This window comes from Gavialis gangeticus, unplaced genomic scaffold (assembly GCF_001723915.1).
Source record: "Gavialis gangeticus isolate Ggan-Ray unplaced genomic scaffold, GavGan_comp1, whole genome shotgun sequence".
Lineage (NCBI taxonomy): Eukaryota > Metazoa > Chordata > Crocodylia > Gavialidae > Gavialis > Gavialis gangeticus.
In genome coordinates this window covers 1,078,283-1,084,099 of record NW_017728973.1, presented here as the reverse complement: position 1 = coordinate 1,084,099, position 5,817 = coordinate 1,078,283, and positions in this window count along the sequence as shown.

The window sequence follows — 5,817 nt, the reverse complement described above, 5'->3', positions numbered from 1 at the left end:
GGCAACCAGCATGGGTTTATAGCAGGCAGATCCTGCCTGATTAACCTGGTCTCTTTTTATGGCCAGGTCACAAAGTGCTTAGATGCAGTAGTAGAGGTAGACATTATTTACTTGGATTTTAAAAAGGCTTTTAACACAGTGTCACACCCAATTCTTACAGTTAAACTAAGTAGCTGTGACATGGATTTTTTCATGGTCAGGTAGATGGAAAACTGGTTTATGGGATGCACCCAGAGACTGGTGGTGGATAAGTCGGTTTCTACCTGGAGAGATGTAGGCAGTGGTGTCCCCCAAGCCTCTGTCCTTGGACCAGTACTGTTCAATATCTTCATCAGTGATTTGGATGAGGGTGTAGAAAGCACTCTGTCCAAATTCACAGATGACACCAAACTATGGGGTACAGTAAACACATTAAAGGGTAGGGAGAGAATTCAGATGGATTTGGACAGACAGGGGAAGTGGGCAGATCAGAATAGGATGCAATTTAACAAAGATAAGTACAAAGTGCTGCACCTAGGGAGAAAAAAATCACCAATACACCTATAGACTGGGAAGTACTATTCTAAGTAGCACAGCAGTGAAAAGGGATCTTGGAGTCATAGTCGACGGAAAAATGAACATGAGTCACCAATGTTACAAGGTAATAAGTAAGGCTAACTGCACTCTTCCCTGCATTAGTAGGTGCATCACAAGCAGGTCTAGGGAGGTGATACTTCCCCTCTGTGCGGCATTGGTGAAGCCGCAGCTGGAGTACTGCATCCAGTTTTGGGCACCGCACTTCAAGAGGGATGTGGATAACCTGGAAAGGGTTCAGAGGAGGGAGACTCATGTGGTTGAGGGCCTGTGGGTAAGATCCTATAAAGACAGATTGAGGGACCTGAATCTCTTCAGCCTCCTCAAGAGAAGGCTGAGAGGTGATCTCGTGACTGTCTACAAACTCATGAGGGAGGGCCAGCAGGGAATAGTAAAGACTCTGTTTACCAGACTCTGTTAACCCCTTGGGGTTACTAGAAATAACAGCCATGAACTAAAGAAGAGTAGATTTAGATTAGACATCAGGAAGTAATTCTTTATGGTGAGGGTTGCCAAAATATGGAATGGGCTTCCAAGGGAGGTGGTGCTTTCTCCTACCTTGGAGGTGATCAAAAGGAGATTAGACAAGCACCTGGCTGACGTTACTTGACCCCAGCGCTCTTTCCTGCCCAGAGCAGGGGGTTGGACTCAATACCGTAATAGGTCCCTTTCAACTCTAAAAATCTATGAAAACATGAAAACTAAACCACTGTACTATGAGAATAAGAAAGTGAGACTTAGAGCATATAATAGGAAGGGGTTCATGGAGGGGGGGGCGCTCCTGCCACTGGGTGCAGCCCGCAGGCCCCAGGGGCCCGTGCTCCCCCCAACCTGTGCTCCAGAGGCCTCGGGGGCCTGTGCCCCCCACCACCTGTACTCTAGGATGAGGCTACTGCTGCTGCAGGCTGCCCACTGCCCCCAGAGCACAAGGTGGGGGGACAGGCCCATGCACCCCTGGACCATGGAGACTTCCATATCTGGCCAAGCTGGGACCTAATGCCATGTTTATCTGTCCGCCAGGCAGGCTCAATGCAGCCATAGCACAGCTCAATGCAGCCATAGCACAGAAGTGGGATCAGTCCCCGGCCAGGTCTGGGACTCTCCATGGTCCAGGGGCTCATGCAGGGGTGGGGGGTGTCCTGCCATTGAACGTAGCCCGGTGGAGGCCCCAGGGGGTCCATTCCCTCCCCCAACTGTGCTCCAGGCACAACAGGTAGCCTGCAGCAGCAGCCGCCTCATCCTGAGTACAAGTGGGGGAGGGAACAGGCCCTGGGGCCTCTACCAGTGGCAGAAGCCCCCCCATGCACCCCTAGACTGTGGGGAGACACAGACCCGCCCAGGCTGGGCCCTGACACCTTGTTTGTCTGCCTGCCAGGCAGGCATGGCCCAGCATAGCAGCATCATAGAAGTGGGATCAGGCCCTGGCCCAGGCGGGTCTGGGAAGATCTGGTCATCCAGGGGCACATGGGGGGGCTCCTGTCACTGGACGCAGCCCAGCAGAGGCCCCGGGGCCCATGCCCCCCCCCCCACCTGTGCTCGGGATAAGGGAGCTCCTGCTGTGGGTTGCCCGCTGAGCTCTGAGCAGAGGTGGGGGGGGTGGGCACAGGCTCCCAGGGCCTCCGTTAGCACTGGGAGCTCCCTCCACCCACCCCTGGATGACCTGATCTCCGCAGACCCGGCTGGGCCAGGGCCACCCCCACGTGAGTCCCCACTGCCTAGCTGAGCTGCACCCGCATGTGGCTAGCTTTCAGCAGGGCTCAAAGTGCAGCAGTAGGAATCAGAGTTCTTCTTTTTGCACATCAATTCCCTTTGATTGGAGGATTTCATTCTGCTGCTACAGGGAAGGATATGGCATATTTGAAACCTGGATCAGTGGCCTAGCAGAATTTGCTGATGGGAGGGTATACAAGCATCCACTGCCTAGATGCAATCATTCAGCAAACTACAGTAGGCCCTTGTAACAACAGCTTAAACCAACCCTTGACAGAGAAGAGAGAGAAGGCTCTGGCAAATCACCTGCTACTTCATAGCAATTAAGAGGGCAAGGGGATGTTGCAACAGGGCAGAGACAGTTGCAGGTTCTGTGCTGCAGCTGGAGTTTGGGCACAGTTGCCAACTACCTGTAAATTTAAGGATGGCCAGGAAAAAAATCAGGCTAAAACACCTGTCCATTAAACCCTTAAAAAATAGGAGCTGTCTGTAAAGCAATCATGCTCCAGCTGCTTTGTGAAACTCCCTTTGGGAAAGAAACTGAAACAGCCAGAGCTTCACCAAAGCACAAATGCAGCAGAGCAATGCCACCTGGTGTCCAAGTGATGGCACAGTACCCTTCAGGGAGCCTTCTCTCACCAGCTTGGGAAACCTCTTCCTCCTGTAGCCTGTGTGGCTTCCAGCCCTGTAATACTGCTGGGTCACACTAGGCTTCTACAGGAGTCCATGCTGGGACAGGGAGAGCGGGGCCAGCATGGGTACAGGTGGTGAGGTGCAGTCAGGGGTATCAGGATATGAAGGTAAGTAGGGGATCAGGTTTGTCAACCCAAGATTTTTTACTGGAAACTTTTTGCTGACAATCAAACTTTTTTACTATGCTGGGTGTTAAACTCCTAAATCTGAACACAGCCCTTTTAACTGGAGCCTAGTAGCAAATCAGGGCCTGGCAGAAAAGTTACATTTAAGTTATATAAAACATCTATCAGTAAAAACACGTGTCACTTAAAAAAAAGTTTGGTTATCTGTAAGAAGTTTACAGACTATCAGTTTAAAAAAATTGTTGGTTTGGCATACCAGAAGCTTGGTTTAAGCCACTGTACTTCAAAGGTCCACCGGTGATTTAATTTCCTGTTCATATGCCACATGCCTTAAGCTCCAAGGAAGAGGAGGGAGAACTCTAATGGGAGTCTAAGGATGCAGAGAGAGGGAATCTGTGCTTTGTCCTAAGGATCTGTAGGGGCCTTGACTTACACTGACTTCCAGTTTACTCAGCTATGAGGCTCTGCCCTCTGCTTGGATGGCTGCTGCTTCCCCAGCCCTGCCTCGCTCTGGGAAGTGATTGAAGTGTTAAGAAAATATTCCATCAGAGGATCCTGGCCCTTCCCCTCTACTCTCCATGCACAGCCCAGTATATTTGGCAGGAGTCTCTTTCCTCCTTTCTGTTTAATAAGCCCATAACAGGCCTGTTAAAGATAACTGTTGGGTAGCACAGGACAGGATGTTTCAGTGAAATAGCAGCTGTGCCTCTGAGTCAGTCCACACTCTGTGCTACCTCGCACTGCCCACTGTTTGCCAGCATGCCAGGCTTGCTAACTTGCATCTGGCTTCTTTCCTTTGAGCCTGCTCTCTTCCATCCTCCTGCTCAGGAATTCTTAGCCTGCCTGCAGGTCCTGGTCCAGGGACCCAACACTGATTCCCACCAAAGGGGCGATAGGCAGATGGAGCTGGCCTCCAGTGAGAATCTGCTTTCTGGTGTGGTGTGAGGCAGCCATCTGCTGGAACTTGCCTGCATTGCAGCTTTGTTCCCTTTCCTTCCCTCCCGCTAACCAAATCGTGCCTGTCAGACATGCACATTTGCCCTCTGAGATTCCAGTGCGCTCTTCACTGCCCCATTGCAACATCCCACCCCGTCTTCTCTGAAAACGTGGAGTGATCACAGAGTCCTGGTCTTCCACACCCACTCAAGAGCTGTACAGTAATAAAGGTTGGACAGTCCCTGACAGGGAGCCAGATTACATCTCAGAGTATAGCGGCATCTGTCTCTATCTCTGTCACACCACAATAAAAACCAACCTCCCACTCTCTGGCAAAGCATCTCTTATCCTACCCAGTGTACACTGCCAGCAACTCCAGAGCTGCTGGGGAGGATAGACAAACTAGGGAGCTTAGGGTTACCGTAGTTCGAGTTTCAAAAAAGAAGACACTTGTCGGGGGGGTCATCATTTCACACGCCGCTGCCACACACACACAGCACCACCACCACCACCCCAACAGTCCCCAAGCCCTGGCTCTCCAACCCACACCTCTCATAGATTTACCTGCATCCAGCTGCCAGGGCTGCTTCCACCACCCTGTCTGGCTGCATGCTGGCCACTTTCCTGTGCACACAGAGATGCACGCGATGCCCCTGCCTCCAATCGCCCTCCCCCACTCCCCACCACCCCAAGCAGCTCCTTGCTAGGGCAAGCTGGGAAGTACCAAGAAAAACTTCAGTGCTTGAGCAGACCAAAATCCCAGACATTTGTTAATATTTAAAAAAAACATCCAGACAGAGATGGGAGGACCCAAAAAGAGGACATGTCCAGGAAAACCCAGATGCATGGTAACCCTAAGGGAGCTACATCAGGATGGGTGGGTGGGAAGGATATAAAAATATACAGGCCCCTCTCCCATAGCTGTAGGATTTGGAATCCCATGGTGGGTCAGGGGAGAAGGAGGAGAGGGAGGATGTTGTTTCACCAAGTCCTGTCTAGTCCTACCCTGCAGCCTTCACCACTGGGAAGTGGAAGAGAAGCCAGAAAAGCCTGTTGCTGGCAGCATTGCTCCGGACAGTGAAAGGATGTAGATCTGAGGCAATAGCAATATTGCTGGTGGAGTGTTTGCTCAGCATATGTGGGAAAGAAGACAGGTTTCAGAGGATGATGTGCAAATATGGGGGTGAATGTCCCCTGGAGTGAGCAGGAGCGTGCTTGTCCGGTGGGAGGTTATCTCTGAACAAAAGTGGTATGTACTATTCCTGTGCTAATGACCCAGAGCAGTTCTGATGTCTGAGATTTAAATGGTGCCAGAGTAGAGAGGAAGGCGTTTGGAACCCCCCATCTTAGGATTTTAAAAAATCCTTGATTTCCCAATCAGTTTAGCTTGGGAAATCATGGACAGTGAGAGGTCTACTAAGAAATACCAGTTTCCTGGTCTAGGCCTTCTGATCAGTCTCTCCATGCCAGTCAAAAGTAGACACTTCACCTCCTCTACCTAGGCCCTCAGAACTTGCAGCCTACAATTAGGTGGTCTGTGTTTCTCAGCCACCTTCTTTGGGCTCTTGTACACATGCTGAGGGTGTAGTCCCGCAGGTTGCATTCTGTGCCCCCTAAATTGAAGTGGTGAGTTTTTAATTCAAACCTCACCATTTCAATTTCTGTCTCTGTATATATGTTATTATCCTGGCAGCTACAGACACCTGCTGAAAGCAGAAGCAGCGAGGGGCCTGATCCTTTTTCTTTTTTTTTTTTTTTGGTGGAGCCTGCCCCCTTCTCC